The 16,618-nt window shown below is 40.0% G+C and overlaps 1 long non-coding RNA gene across 6 annotated transcripts in view; it reads left to right on the top strand.

The window, feature by feature from the left end:
- LOC135279476 (uncharacterized) overlaps positions 1–16,618 on the top strand; it is a 70,754-nt gene that overhangs the window by 11,457 nt on the left and 42,679 nt on the right. For 2 of the 6 annotated variants that reach the window (XR_010346711.1, XR_010346706.1), the window contains exons 2-4: positions 25–139; positions 1,842–1,923; positions 4,102–7,353. This is a non-coding gene — a long non-coding RNA (uncharacterized LOC135279476). The other 4 variants (XR_010346708.1, XR_010346707.1, XR_010346710.1 and 1 more) reach the window with 4 other exon arrangements.

Raw genomic sequence — 16,618 nt, 5'->3', positions numbered from 1 at the left:
ACAACTGCTGCCTCTCTTTTTCAGGTATTCCATATATTGGTTCCTGTCTTCAGTCAGTATTTCAGAAAGTTGTTACTGTGTAAAATGAACACTAATAATACTTGAATTTTTGACAAGAAAATGACCCAAATATAAACAGGTGAGACGGTGTTTTGTCACTGATTCAAAATAGTATTTTGCATGTGATGGATGAGTCTCTTAATTCTCAAACTGACCTGAATTCTTGAGTATGGTACCTCAATTCTTGTTTTGTTTTTGTTTTCTGGTTGTTTGGGGTTTTTTTTGTTTGTTGTTTGTTTGTTTGTTTGTTTAGGAATGCATTCACAACCCTTGCAAAACTACAAATTAAATGGAGATTTCTTGTTATTTTCTTTCAATCCTATTTGGCTCCTAATTCTTGACTTATTCTTACAAAGACACAAGGAGTTGCATTAAGGACCTGTTGCCTGTGTAGGTGTGTCTGCTGCAAGCTCAAGTCTTCCATAATTTGGAAGGTGTTTTGTTTCCCACCACAGGAAAACTGTCTCTGTTGGTGTATGGAGAGGTCACTGTGCTCCCGACCCACATAGCACCTACCTTCAAAATATAATGGGCTTTGTTAGACCAAGCAGGGTTCTGCAGATGTATTTGGTAATTATCTCCTCTTAGCACTTTGTTTAAGTTCCTCAGCCCTTTGTGAATTCCCAGCTTGCCCAGAGCCCTCTGTGACTGCCTCGTTATTTGTTTAGCAATGATAGATGGAGTGGTTAGGGTTTTTTCCTCTCATTTTCTTTATTGCTCTCACTATTTTGTTTGTTTGTTTTAATGCAAAGCGTGTTCTGCAAGACAGATGTTGTACAGACTGAATTGTTTTATTTATTTCCAGGTGTAACATCCTTGGAAAGTGTCCCAGTCTTTCAAATACAGCTTGGTAATTTTTTAGCAGCTTTGCTATAGGAATACCATAGAGAATTGCCTGCTCTTAGTTATTTGTATTTTGGGCTTTCTTGTACTTTATTAATAATTCCTTTAGGTTCCCACATTCACTTCTTTCAGCACATAGCTGTGCCTCATTTTTACAGTCCACACCTTGGTCTACGTACTATACTTTTGTGTTCTGATTACAATTTACATTATCCTGTGCATTATGTCTGTGCACCAGTTGAATTTTAATTTGGTGCAGGTCAGTGCAGTTTTGCCTTGGTTATTTGTTTGGGGTTTTTTTTCCTTATTTCAGGGTAAGTGAGACTTTACAGGCCAGCAGAGTCTCTGATGCTCTCCTTCCTCATTGGCATTCAGTTTTCTGGCTGTTTCTGTGCCTGCCCTTGAATCTTATGCCAGCCTGAGCTTTATAAACCATTTATTTATTTTTGTGCTGCCTTTATGTTGGACATGCAAAATTTCACCCCCTGAGTCACTGCCTGCTTCCTTGATATGATGCCTTTGTACTTTGTTTTTTTCATCTACAACCTTTGACACGCTGTTTTCTCTTGCTACAATTATTGCTTATGACCTCTTATGCAGGGCATTTTCCATTATCATATTTTCCCTCTACAGTATCAATAGGTCTTCTTTTGCATTCTGCTGGTGAATTTGCCTTTTCACTTAGAGTTTTGGCATATTTTCCCTTGTATTTCCATGTTTTCCCTGTGCCCTGTTGGTGAACTTTCTCTGTGCTGCTTCAGCTCAGTGTTTGGGATGGGATCTGTTTAAATCTATAAAGACAGCTACCACAGGTTCTACAGCTCCTCTCATGTGAGCACCTGAACTTTTCTTCCCTGGTAATAATACACCACAATCCATGGGCTGTTTTCTGTCTGCTGTGAGCTGACTTTTTTTTTTTTTTTTCCTTTTTTGTCCAGATCCACTCCAATTTGGTAATTTTTTCTGAAGTACCACAAAGAATGTGCAACATCACCACACCTATCTCCTTGCACCTTAATGGTAATACTTGGGTTTTTTATTGGGTTTTTTTTTTGTTTGTTTTGGTTAGGTTTTTCAAATATTCATGATTTCATAGGTCTGCAGGAAATAAGTCATTCTAATACCACGTTCTGAGCTTCTGTAAAGAAGGAAAGAAAGCCAAGACAATGCAACATTTAGTCTTTATTCTCTCTCTTTCAAATATCCTGTGGAGTTGTTAAGTTTTCTAGGTATAATCTTATGTATAAAACATGTACCAGCCTGTTCACCTCTGGATGCTCAACTGGGAAGCTGTCTATCATAACAGTGAAGAAATATCACAGTATTTATGTGTAGCAGCTAGTATTTAGACTTTATCAAGAATACTAATGTTAGCAGGGAAAGGTCACAGAGATTATGAAACAAGGGGTTTTTTTTCCTCAAGTAATAACACTGCAAGTTAATATTAATGGCTGTCACACTCAGAGAGAGTATGGTTTATTTTCCTTTTAAAACAGTGGGTGCTTCAGTAGATCTGTCTGCAAGCATCCTGGATTGAGATCACTGGAAAATAATGAATCCACTTTGCAGTGAATTTATTTTGGCTTCTCTTCATACAGTGTGCATTAAATGTCTTTTTCAGTATTGGGGAGCATGATTGGTAACATCCATCTTTAACTCAGCTGTACTGTTTATGATAGGCTTCACAAACAATTAGCATCACAACATTTTATTCCTTTGCTTGTACTTATCAATAATATGCAATCTACAAAGAGCAAATCTGTGTCATGCCGGACAAATACAGAAACGTTTTCAGAATCATCCTCTTCATCTCCTTCCCTTATGCAACATAAACAGAAGAAAAACCTTTTCAGTCAGTGTTTGACAAGAAGGAAAGAAAAGAATCAGTGTGACAGGTCAGTGTGGAGCACCTCGGCCCCAGAAAAGAAGATATTTGTGTTTTGTCCTTTGGGATACTCACAAGCTCTCTAAATAATCTAAAAGAAATTGCACAGGATACTCTTGACAGAAGTGTTGCTAGAAAGGGGATTTTACTTTACCCAGGCAAACAATGCAATACATTTAGATTAATGCATGGTCAAAAATGCAAATGTTAGGCCTGGCCCCACAGATGCAGTAGAATATTGTCAGAGAAACTTTTTGAAGTCATTGGAAATATTCATCAGCTACAATGGAGATGGAAATCTGATTTGTGTCTTTGTGACACAAAGATATCGACCTTATTGACCTTATTGACTGAATTTATCACTGAGTACAACAGAAGCAGTGGAATTAATGAGGCAGCAGATACAGCTGCAAGGAGGTCAAGAGGAGGGAAGACAGACATGTGCCAACCTTTTCTAATATTTTATTCACAAGTTGCAGCCTTTTCAATTGTCTTGACTAAGAAATTCCTTCTATTCTGCTGGGGGAGAATTGGATGATGCAGCTGTGATCAGCAGCACTATTTCTGAGCTGTTCACACATTTATGTTTTAAGACAAGATTGGGAGATTTGTGAATTTTGAATGAGCATCTGTAGTGATTGTTTAGACATGGAGTGGATCTCAGTTTTCTTTCACTTGCACCAGTTTTTCATTAGTGCTAATGCCAAGGATTTGCCATTATAAAGTACAGGAAAGGAATTTGGTATCTTTTTTTGAAAAAGCTATTAAAATAGTGTATAGGTTAGGAAAAGAGACCTGTAGCAAAATAATACAGTGATGTTGATGCTGTCAGCATCAGTGGGATTGCTTCTAGTCTCTTTAAACACAACCGAATTCTCACCTGTGAAAGAGCTGTGGGAGTTCAGAAACAAAAGTCATTTAATTTGTCTCATTCTGTCTCCAGTCTAATGAAAATCTTGTAAATCTAGATCTTTGCTAAACAATACTCCTCAGGTTTTTTTAAAAAATATTTCCATTAAGAGGATTTTCTGGACTCTCAGGTAATGCTTACCTGCTCTTAGCAGTTACCACAGCTCTCCCAATGTCCAACTTGGATTTACTGTGATGAAAATTAAACCTGTTTCTTCTCATCTAAAGTTCAGTTTACCTAGAGAGAAACTGACCAACACCTCCTTTATAACAACCTGACTTCTGGGTATATTTTTCATGTCCCCCTCCATCCTTTCTGGTTCAGACAAATCCAATTATTTTAACCTTTTTAAATAAGCAATATTTTCTTCTAAGATCCTAGCAAGTTTTGTTATTATCCTCAGGAGTCTCTTTATTTGGCCCATGTCTCCTGGTGTGAAGACCTGCTCTTCTAGAAGAGGATTCCTCCAGCCTACAAAGTGCAATAATTATCTCACTGGTGTTCTGAAGGAGTGTCTCTTAATTACCTCTCTCATGGAGATTTTCCTTCCTTTTTTAACCCAGAGTGTTACTTTGGTCAGCCAGAAACAGTTTGTGGCATGTTCCAGCCTCTGCCACTTAATCCCCAGTTTTGTAATTACAAGTTTATTTTGCCTTCCTTAGTGGAATACTTTGTACTTGTCCTTTCTGAATTTCATCTTACTGACTCCAGGCTGTCTCTCCAATTTAGTAAGGTCAAAACCATGATGAATTCTGAGCCTGTTGTCCAAAGTGCTTCCCAGCACCCACCATATGCAGTGTTCTTTATCTTATTTTGCACCAATGTGTCAATAAGTACACTGAATTGGGGTAGACCTGGAGCAAATAAATCCCTGTGAGATCACTGGTGGTGTGTCCTCAGAGCAGGACATTTTCTTACTGATTCCTACACACTGAGTGTGGGTTTTCCAGCATTTGTGCACTCTTTTTTAAAGTTTCCTAATGTATTTATCTTGTTTTTCTTAAGAAAGGGCATATGGGACAGCCTGATTAAAACCAAGCTTTGTCTTGCTTCCCAAAATATCCATTTCTTAGTCACAATGTTTTCTCTGTCCTGGCTGAAATTACCACCATTCCTATTTTGGAACTGGAATACCCAAATATGAGCACTGGTGATAAAAGTAATGATTCCTAAAATGTATTGCAGTCCATTGTCCATCTGTGGTCCAGTATTCTTTCTACATCAGTGGATTATTGCTAATATTACACTAATAATGCACAGAGCCCAGCTGAAATCTAATATGGGAACTTCACTGAGGGTTCTGTGTGTCGCCAATAAATTCTGTGTAAGTCAGCAAAGATGAAAACTTCCAGCATCAGTTTCAAGGGGAAAAAAATGCAATTTTCAGTCCTTTTAAGCTGCTAGCAGCCTCTGATGGTGGGTGCTGCTAAAAAAGCTTTTAAAACACAGACCCTAATAAGGTTTGGGACTGTTTTGTTTTCTGAAATCCAGCTTGATTGGAATTTTTTTCACTTTGCAACACTGAGTGTAAATCTGTGCTCTGGACTGTTAAAGTGAGCTCTGTTTCATCTGTGGCCTATTTAATAACACTGCAGCTGGGGCTTTTATTCTTTTTTTTCCCTTCTTCAGGCTACATATATTTCCCGACAGTCTGAAAAATAATCATCAATTAGTAAAGAATTAAGGGGTTTGAGTAAATTAATAAAAATAAATTTAATCAATTTCATCTCCTAATATGTCCAACCAATTCTTTTTAAAGTTTTCTGAGGAAGTCTATTAACTATTTTAAATAGTTTGCATAACGTGCTTTGAGTGGCACCTCTTCATTTAACACACCACTGTTTCTTCATTTGGCTTCTGTCCTCAGAGTTCTGCCTTGTTTGCTGTTTGACTGTGGCCAACTCTGCTCTTTCTAAAATAATCAAAAATAACCAACCAGACACAGTTTTTATTTGAGTTTCACAAACACCCAATTTTTTTTTAATCTGCAAAAAAAAAAAAAAGGATGCTTTTGTTTCTTCTTTGTTTTCAAGCAGCTGAAAGTAGGATGACAAGAGACATGACAGTGACTGGGGCAATGGAATTTAGTGCAGAGATCCAGGCAGCTGAAACTCTGTGAAATGATGGCACAAATTTCTCATTAATTGTAACTTGCAGTAGTGTATCAGAAAAAAATGAGGAGTAAGGAAGAAAATGTAAAATATTTTCATGAAATGAAAGTATCTTTTATATCTGTTTGTATTTTTACAGCTCCCTGAGGGGGAAACAAAAAGCTTGATTTCCAGGAGGAGTTCCTGCCACAGGTTCTTGCTGACCTTGAGAAGGCTGATTAAGATCTGTCAGTGTAGTCAGGAAAAGACAGTTCAGAGCCTCGGGTGCCCTGATCCCATCCATGAGCCTGTCTTGATTTGGAAGTCCCAGAATAACACAACTTAGTGGCTTTGAGACCAGAACTGTCTCTCCTTATACCAGTTCAGGGCTCAGGAAGATTCACCCCTATCAGGCAGACAAATTCCCTGGGCCTGCCTGTGCTCTGGCTCTTGTAAATTCTGGAGGAATATTAGTGTGCCTCAGCCTCACCTTGTTGCTGTGAGAATAGAAGCACTGGCTTGTTGGAATATTCATCAAACCCATGAGGGGACCATAAAAAAAGGCTTTTTCAGCCCTTCTCTGGAGGGTTTAAGGAAGTATTCAGCTCCCTATATTCAAAAGTAAAGGAATTTGCTGTGGAGCTTTGTCTGTCTGGACAATGTAATGGGAAGATGGCAGTCCCAGCATGTGGGACATCCAGCTGGGAGATTGGATTCTTATCACTAAGACTAGAAAGGGTTGTGATCAGCTGCAGCAGTCGAGCACAAAAATATTACAGAAAACAATCAGTATTGTGCTTTGTGTCCTGGGCAAAGGAAAATCTTGCTTTTCAGATATCCACAACTGAGCAGAGTATTGATAAGTGCAGCTGTTCAACATTCCCAACTGCTAATGCTTTGTAAGTTTAGAGCCTCCTTTCCCTTTTTTTTCTGAATGTTTGTTCATATTTTAAGTTTGTTTACCACAGTATCTCGTTTTCTCTAGCCTTTTCTATGCATTTTCAGGGCTATAATTTTCTGAGCTCTCTGAGTTTTCCCTCTCCTGGGCTCAGGTTTCCCCTCAGCTCAGCCAGCCTCAGGATCCTGGTGGTCCCGGGTGTGAATTCCTGTGCTGGGCTGTGTGGCAGGGCAGTCCTGGTGCCAGGGAGGCTTTTCCTGCCCTGCCTTCAGTGCCATCAGCCAGCCCAGCCCAGCCCAGTCCCCAGGGTCACATCCTGCAGCCTGGCTGCCCTCCCTCCCTTCTCCCAGCCCATCCCCAGCAAGGCTCAGGTACAAAAAGAGAGTCATGTGTTAGAAGGGACAGTTACTGCCTGTTTGCATTTTTGCCTGGATTTTCTGCAAGGTTTTCCACAGTAAACTTTGATATCAGTGCAAAACTGAAAATATTTTCTTCTGAAGCTTTAAAAAATAAGTGATTTTTCTGCCCGCCCACCACTCCACCTTTACACACTCTCATCCCTCTCCACCCTTCAACTTTCTGGTGCATCAGGAACCAAAGTTCTTTTTTTTTTTGCATGAGAGCACAGCTGGAGCTGCTCCTCCTTGTACATCACTCACTGTCTTCTCCCCAGACCCCCAGCTTGGTGTTGCAGCCCCAGGATGTTGGAATATTGTGACTGAAAATGCAGGTGATTATTCATCATGGGATTATTCATCATCTGCTGGTTATGGGCTAGGCTGGAGCACATGACTGTAGTTACTGAGAGAACCCCTCCCTGCTTTAAGCTGATTTCAGGTGATTTAAGCTGCAAATTAAATAGACTGGGCAGGAAAGAAAATGCTGCTGCTCCTGTTTTACTACTGAGGTGAAGAGGGATTAAGGACTGAATTTTTTACAGACCACTGAAGACTTACAGAGTCAAATGGCTGCTGTGGTGCCAAGTGGGATTTTCAAATGCATGAAAATGTCCATCTCCCACCTGAAGGACTCACACCTCGATTTGTTTCTTTAGGTGTGTAAGCAGCTTTGAAATCTGCTTCAAAAGCACTTGCATGAAGCCACACAGACACTGTGGGACAGAGCACAAACCTGATCTCAGATCTCATACATTCTTGTCCTGAATCTTAACACGGGACCTGGGCTCTTGAAAAACAGTAGAATTCACTGAAATATCTCAGTTCACTAATACTTTACTGTATGTAGCACTTCAGCTTATTTGTCTCTGTAGTTATAACCTGTTAGATCAGGAAATGCCTTAAACATATGTGTGATAAATGTCAAGGATTTCTCTTTCCTTTCTCAGCTCTTCTTTTCTTGTTGATTTACTTATAAAAAAAGAAAAAAAAGCTAGGACAAATTACAGAGTTTTACATTTTTTCCTGCAAACTGTGAGATTTGTGGTCATTTAATCCCTCCTGGGAAGAAGCTTCCTAGTGTGTCTTTCCATTCTGATAAATATTTTTCAGGTAGAAAGCAATATATTTGGATGAATAAAGAATCTCAGGGAGAGCAAAAGAAAGCCATTAGCAGCTGTGGATAAATCTCCTTCTCCTACAGGTTTTCCATTACACAGTGGGCACTTCCAACACACCATGGGAGAATGCATGATTTTGAGTGCCATTAAATGCTGCACAGCAAATATTCCCCATTCACTGCAAGCATCCAGGGCAGCCCATGGGAGAAGGCACTGAGTTCAATTCTGGGATCTTTATTTGCTCTCTGTTCTCTTCCTTGCTTCCCCTCAGACAATGTTCTGCTCTGAAGGATCTCAGCAACTCCCATTAAGGAAGCTGTGGAGAACAAGGCCCAAGTTTGTGCTTGTTTTTTGCCCTCCTCTCATCAAGTAGCATGTTTAATTTCCTCTCTATTTCTCATTTATTTTTTTTTATTTGTTCACTTGCTTTTAGGGGTTTTGGGCTTTTTTTTTTTTTTTTTCAGATGGTGGGATCCAGGGTTTGCACAGGGAAATATTCCGTAGCATTGGAATTCTTTGGAATTCTTATTGCAGGTTTCCTTAAGGATTTCATCCTCTCTACTGCAGCTGGACTTTTATATTTAGATGGAACACGACCATTCTCTTTCATTCATCTTTTATATTGCAAACAAAAGCAATGGAGTTGAAGTGAATTAGGCTATCTTGACAATTCTGAGCAGTGAAAGCTGTGGAAGGAAGAAATGTGACTGAAGTTCTTATGAAGAATCCAAGAGGAGCAAGAAATGAGCAAGAACAGAGATTGTGAGGAAACAATAAATAAGCAATTCTTAAAGATCAGGGCTGGGTTCCTTTGGGGTTTAGGACAGGCTGGGCTCTCTCTGAGCTCTCTGTCCCTGTAAGGAGGTTCTCAGTCCTCTGGCAAAGCTATCAGAAGGGCAGCTGGAGTAAATTCCCAGTTGCTACAGTAAAAAAAAAAGCTGTAAATAAACTTTAACAAATAGAAATAAACTGTAACAAATAGAAAATCTCAAATGGCCACAGAACTCTAATCTGAACAACATTTTTGCTTAAATATCTGTCAAAAAAGGAGAAGTCCGCAGCTCAGGTGTTATTCTCAAAATCTGAGAAAGCTGAAGGGGACTTCATAGTGTGGAAGTCCAAACTTACATTCACTTTTAAAATTCCTTTGATAAACTGAGTAATGCAGAAAATGCACTGAAAAATCCACTATTCTTCTATGATTTTAAAAAGTTGAAAATATTACATATTTTTCAACATTTCTTTACAAATAAAACATAAATCAGGTTTCAAAATGTGACTTGCAAATGCAAAAATGCACCTGAAATCTAATTTGTATAGTCTCTGCCATTGAAAGCTGCTATTCCACTTATGAAAAGTTGGGTTATATTGTTGGCATATCAAGCCAGCCCCATTGGCTCCTGATAGCTCTCATATTATTGCCTACTGTAAAGACAGTTTCTGGGTTTGATTTTAATTATATGTTCTTCATTGCAAATATGTGCTGCCTTCCTGCTTCCAGCACAGCAGATAAAGGACAACCAGGATGACAGAGTTACACCAGCAAGAGGAGGAGAAACCCAGGGCCACAGTAAGAAAAGAAGTTATTAGTGATCTAGCAGTGAAACAGACTCTCTTTTTTATTCTTTTCTTTTGAATGAGTTACAGTTATGTCCTGCATTAATATTTTTGCTTAGTTTGCTGTGAAATGCAAATGAAAATAAAAAAAATACAATTTAAATTACTTTGAGGCTTTCTTCATCCACCAGCCAAATGTATATACCTCAGAAACTAATATTGCTCTTTGATGGGAATTGCTTATTTTCTGTTGACAGCTTTTTAGTGAAAAAGATAGAAATCAGATTGAATTTCGGCAGTGAGAAATTGAGAGCTTGTTCTACCAGCAGGAATCTCAAGGCCTCTAATTTTACCTCTGTGAGCAAAGATGAACCAAGAATATCAGCAACCTACTTTCCTGCCACGGAAAGAAACACAGCACCCTAAAAGTCACAGAGACAATCTGAAACAGAGATTTGTCCAAACTTCAGTGATTTCACCTCAGCTTAAACACGGCAATATATAAGCACAGCAGAGACACTGGGGTTTGTGGTTTGGGCCCCAGCAGTGTGGCAGCTGCCTGTGGAATAAAGCACATCTTGTCTTTGCTCACGCACGTGGGGCTCAGCTGTGACCCTTCCTGATGACCCCAAATCCCAGCCAGGCACCAATCCTGCACCACTCAGCCCTGGGAGCAGGGCTTTAGCACCCACAGGGAATTTCTCCTGCCTCCCTCTGTTCCTCAGGAGACCTTAAGGTTATTTATATAAAATGTATTTTTATTGTTTTATATTTCAATCAACAGGAATATGAACACTGCTGTTGACATGAGCTCCAGAGAATCAGAATGAGATCATTAAAATATAAATATCAAAGCATTTTGTCTACTTTGCAGTGCATGGCAGCATTTTTCTGCTTTGTCCATTTATGTGTCCTATTCTGAGTAATCCAACATTGCTTTTTGTCTCTGCAATATATCTTCATAACAGTTCTTCCTATGCAGCAGCGTCAGGAACCAGATCAGGCTAATTCTTTACCATCAATTGTATTTTCTTGTGCCCTAATGCTATTATTTCATGCTCACTCCTTTCCTCATGGTATTTTTGCTGTGTCATCTTTCATCTTTATCATATTGTTTTACTTCCTTTCATCTTGCAATTTTCTGTCAAATGATTGTGTCACCTCAACTATCAGATATGTGCTCTGGCACAATGGTTCACAGCATGTTTCCACCTAAAAAATCCCACCAAATTGTAATCTTCACACCGATTTATGATAAAATAGTACATTTGCTTCTTGTGATAAAGTGCTAATTTTTTTTTGTTTTAACATCAAAAAGGTGGTTTTTGATCACAAAAATCCTGATAAAAATTAATTAACCATCCCAAGTACTGTACAACAAGGAAAACCATAAGGATTTCTCTCTCTTTCACAATTTCTATTTTATAGTCCCCACTAGAGATTGGCTACTTTAAAAAACCTTACTGCAACTCGAGAGGAAAATTTTCATCTCAGAAGTGGGTGAGTTACGCAAAGCTGAACCCAGCACAGAACTGTGGCTCCTACCAATTGGGTTTCCCAGGGCATAAGGAAGAGCTCCAGTTCTGGATCATGGCTGTGCTCATGCTGGCTTTGAGCAGACCAGCCCTGCCAGAGCCAGGGCTGCTGGCACTGAATTGGGTTACTGGGGTTTTATGTAAGGTGCCACCGAAGCTGGCAGTTCACTAGCAAGTCCTGTGGGAGCAGGTGATGCGGTGGCATTTTTGCCCTGTGCTCTGTTTCCCCAGCCCTTCAGCAGTCCTTTCCTGCTGGGGAGGGCAGGGTGTGCCCACAAGGCAGCCAGGGCTCTTAGAAACTCAGGCTGTGCTCATCAGAGAGGCTCCTGTCTGCTCCTGCCCTTGATTTCCCTCTGCAGCTGGCAGAGGTGGCTGAATTCACACCAATTCACTCCCTACCAACCACTGGATTAATTGGCATCAAAATAGGGAGGTCTGAGCTAGAGCAGCTGAGAAATTAGGCACATTGCCTGTTGTGTTGTCTACAAGGTCAGTATTCCCTTAAAGACGAGACCTGTGGATTTAATCTCCTAAATCCAGCCATAAAGCTGATGAGACAGAGCCTTTGAGCACTGGAGCTCTGGCTGTGGAGATGCTGAGGAGATGATTTGACATCAAATGGTCTCCCAGTGTTGTAACAGGGACAGAAACTTTCAGTCAGAGCAGCAACAGCAGCTCAAAGCACCTTTGGAAAATTCCATCAAGGGTTACTTGCTATGTACACCCCCTCTGCCCTGCTGGAGAGATCCAGGGGCCTCAGAAAGCAAAGTGAATTGCTTGGCATCCAGCTCCATGGTCTCTCTCCAGACAGATGACAGCAGCAGAAAATTGGGTTCCACATTTACAAACTTAGTACACTAACTTAAATCAAAGTCAGCCTTGTTCTGCAGACAGGTTTTCCCATGTTCTCACACCTCTACTTTTAATTAAAATGCTGACAATCAGGGATAAGGGGAACAAAATACAAAGGTAATCATGTACAGAAAAACATATTTCACCAGAGCATAAGCTATTAGCACTTCCTCGGCTATCTGATCATCTGACAGGCTTAAGGGGAACAGTGATGTGAATTTCAAATCTCCAGCTGCTCCCCCAGGAGCCTCTGTCTCATACAGTTTGTACTGAAGTGAGACAGTAGAATACAAAAATGCAGGAAAGGAAAGCACATAATGCTGCAGGATGGATAAACACAGGAACAAGGCTAAATTCAACTCTCTTTCAGTGCCGTTGCCTTTGATGCATGCGGTGGCTTAGGAACATCTGTCTCAGAGTGGCATAATCCCACACCTGAACCAGCATTTGTCACTCCTGGATGTTTAGCTCTGTAGGACTCAATCCATTCAGGAAATTAAGCAGATGTCTAATGCTGAACAGATGAGCACTTTCACTGAAGTCAAAACAATTACGATTAAATGTTCCCCCTTGCTCAACTCAGCCTGAGTGAGGAGCTTGTTTCAGAGGGCTCTGAATGGCCTGGCCACAATGCAGACTGTCCTTTTTCCACCAAAGCACCCTGAGCTGGCTCTGGACTTCCCTTGGATTATTCATTCACACTCCTCTCTGTGTATGAATTGATTTCCAGTCACACAGATGTTCCCTGTGACTGATCTGACCCGTCCAGCTGCTGTGTATGGGCAGCCCTGAAGAAGTCAGGTGCTCAGCTGCTTTCCAGCATTGTCTTCTCCTACAGGAACAAAAAGATGATTTTTATGCCTGGGAAAGCTGCAGCCTAAAAATGACATGAGAGCTGACAGAAGGATCCTGACTGCTGAAAGAGAACAGGATTGGAACTGATACTTCCCAGCATGGCAGGCAGCTGGCTCAGTGCCTTGCAACCTGCCTCCAGTCACATTCCATGGGAAGGGGAAAGGACCTGAGGAGCAAGGATTATACAATGTTTATTTACAGTCATCTGCCTATCAAGGTGAGGGTAGCAAGAACTCCTTCAGTAATGCGGTTTTGCACGATTTCAGGTTTTATTTCACTGGAAGCTTTTCATACCTAGTCCAAGGATGTGGTGCTTGCAGCATCCAGGGAGTACAACAGACTAGGCAGAGCACAGGTCAAACATAATTGCAGTTCTCATGTTTGCTCTCATGCCCTGGTGTCACTGGTTAAGTAGGATTTGCTCCATGTGGAAATAATTTCCACATCTTAGCTCCTGAAAGAAGCTGAAATGATGTGTGTATTCCACAGGTAACCCGATCATAGCAGACAGACACACTCAGGATTTTGCAGCTGGGTTTGCTGTGTTCCTGGCTGACTCTGGGCACTCCTGCCCTGAGTGTCCCTGAGTCCATTCCCCGTGGTCAGATGGGTATTTCTAATTGCAGTGTCTTTGGCATGTTCAATTTGAGGAATGAACTTCTTGCAGTGTGTTTTCCTTCCTTGCCTCTGAGCCATCCCAAGCTCTTTTTTTTGCATACAAATACCCCCTGACTCTCATAAAATGTACACTGAGCTCTGCTGGATTCCCGTGGCATGGATTGCCCTGTGTTCCCTCTCTGCTCACCTCCACCACATCTTGGCTTGCAAAGGATACTTATGGTTGAAATAAAGACAAAAGGTGCTTTCCTTATTCCTGCCTCTTCATGGTAAAGCTTGTCTAGTGCCAGATGGGAAAGCACAAGCAGTTGCTGGGTTAGTTCTAAGGTTTCTTTTCATGTGCATCATTTTTCATGTCCTTTAGGAGGATGGATGGGATGAATTCTTTAAAAAGGCTGGTATATCAAATGATATTTATCATAAAATATCTTTGTTCTATGTCATTTATTGCTGTAATTTAATTATACCTAATATGTTTCCCTAATTGTGATATTGACTATTTTATAGGAATCAGAATAAGCCTTTTGATCATCTGTAGGTACAGCTTCACTAATAGGCATAAATCAAAATGCCTTAGATCAGCTTTGTACCCCTAAGGCATAATGTAAATGATGAAGGGATGGGACTTCATTTTGTCATGTTCTCTTCAAATATCAAGTTATATTAAAGAAAACACTTTTCTCAATCACAGGTGCGTGTATGAAGCATGAGTGACAGCTTGATGTCATCTCTTTGATAAGTCTACTCCCTTGGCATTTTTAGATGTACTTTCATAAATGAGCTTCAATTCGTCTTGCACAGAGTGGAACTGTATCTCACTGTCTGCAGAGCTGTATTTTAAAATGTGCTTACTGCTCCATAATTCACAAAGGATGGGGAAGGGAAAGGGAAAAAAAAAAATTCTTTGTGTATTTTGCTAGAGACCACCAGGGAAATGTGCATGTTTGTTCCTAAAAGCCAAAGCACCACGGGGAGGAAGGCACATGTGAGGTCTGTGCAGCTCCACCACCAATCTGGCAATTTGTTATATGATGTTTCTACATGCTGGTACTCAGGGGATGATCCTGCACTACCAAAATCTCTGCCAGGGAAAGGAAAAAGGCAAGTAGAAAACATTTCTTAGCTCCAGCAAGTGCTTTGTGCAGCAGGGAGTGCCTCTGAGCATGCCTGGGCAAGCACAGGTACATGCATAGCTCCAGAAAAATACACAGCCTGTGTTTCATTTGCACAGTGGATTTCACACAGCTATATCACTTAGTCTAAAAAAAATATATAGGTTTTTGATGGTGTTGGGATAGGGCCATCTTTTAACTCTAAGGGAAGGCCATATAATAATATGAAATATTTGATGTGTTTGTAGAAGTATGTTTTATACTGCATATAAAATATATGTTATATGGTGAAAGGGGGTGGAATGAGATGAGCTGTAAGGTCCAAACAAATCTGTGATCCTGTCATTCTGATGTGAGAAATACAACAGCAGTCTGCAGCTGATACAAATTGCTGTGTTCCATTTGACATCTTAGAGGACTTTTAAAGTTTTACTTGCACAAGGTTGGGCTGTAGATCTTTCTAAGCCAAGCAATTCTCAAGAATGGATTAAGAGAGAACGTGGATGCCTATAAATGGCAAAAAGGTGTGTCCTTTTGTTTGTTCTACTCTGACACTCCTCTTTTCCCTGGCTCTCTGTCCAAGCTTGCTGTATTTCCCTCTCTGGAGCCAGAAGTGTCTCCCATAGCCCATCAGGGCTGCAGGAGAAGGGGTTTGATCATGGCTGTATCCATGGGTAACACCACAGCCCAAATAATAATTTTCCACAGAGAATCTGCCCCATTCAGCCTTTGAAATGCCCCAGTACAGCAGCTTCTACAGCACCTACAGGCTCAGACCCATCACTTCTCAGTCATTCCAATCTGACAACAGTTGCCTACTGTTATTGCTTCTTTGAATTTTAATCTGACATTTAACCTAGCTGGAAATGCATTGCCTCATTTACTTCTTGTGCTCTCCCCCCTTCCATTTACTTCTAAATAATCTTTTTCTTTAGATGATTTTCATGAAATTGCCACTAAAAAGAGTCCTGTTTGAGCTGCCTCATTTGAAAACTGTGAGATAGTGCAAGACATCTGAAGATGTCATTGTAACACATGAAAAGCACTTCAGCCTGCACATAAACACTATCAAGCAGAATTTGAACTGAAGCTATAAGCTAGGCTGAAATGATATTTTGTTAATAATTGTCAAATATTCCACAAATAGCACAATCCTAAATAGCACTATTCTGAGCAATGAGAGCACCACGTAACATGCTGAATTTTTAAACAGAGCTGAACAGAATATAGAATTTCTATTTGGGAAATGTGGACATCTTGAAGTTCAATTTTGTTCAGAAATGGAACAAATATCTTTCCTACAAAAGGAAAATTCTAAATAGCTGCTTCAAAAAGTAATGTGCATTTGAAACTCAAAAGTTTAGATTTAAAATTGTCTTTTTATTTCTTATTATTCCGATGTCAGAATTTGGTTAAAGAAATGTCAGTGTATGGGAGAATTTGCCGAGAACAAAAGCATCATCAGAAGCTGCTGATTTTTTTATCAGTACAATAGAGAAGGAGCTGTTTTCTATATCCTTCTGCGGGATAAAGCTTCACATTTTTTACTACTGCCTGATCATGAAATAATGTGAATAAAAATACAGAATATTTTAAATTAAATTTTAATGTTGAAATAAATATACAATTTGGATAAAACCAGTTCAAGGTATTTTATAAGAAGTTTCAATGAGAAATGTTTAATAAGAAGCAAAAATAAGCAAAGCTCCATTTCACTGATATTTTCCAAGAGAAGCTTATTTTGTTGGAAATATATTAAACCAATTCTTTCACGTATAATCTCAGGATACATTTATATTCAATCTGTGTCAAGCAGGCACTGAATTGCTGTTACAATATCCACTGTCTTCTTTGGCAAATGTTTTGCTCAGTAATCCTGCTTCTAAA

Source organism: Passer domesticus, chromosome 12 (genome assembly GCF_036417665.1).
Source record: "Passer domesticus isolate bPasDom1 chromosome 12, bPasDom1.hap1, whole genome shotgun sequence".
Taxonomy (NCBI): domain Eukaryota; kingdom Metazoa; phylum Chordata; class Aves; order Passeriformes; family Passeridae; genus Passer; species Passer domesticus.
The sequence above is the reverse complement of the archived record's forward strand: the minus strand, read 5'-3'. Positions and strand labels throughout refer to the sequence as shown.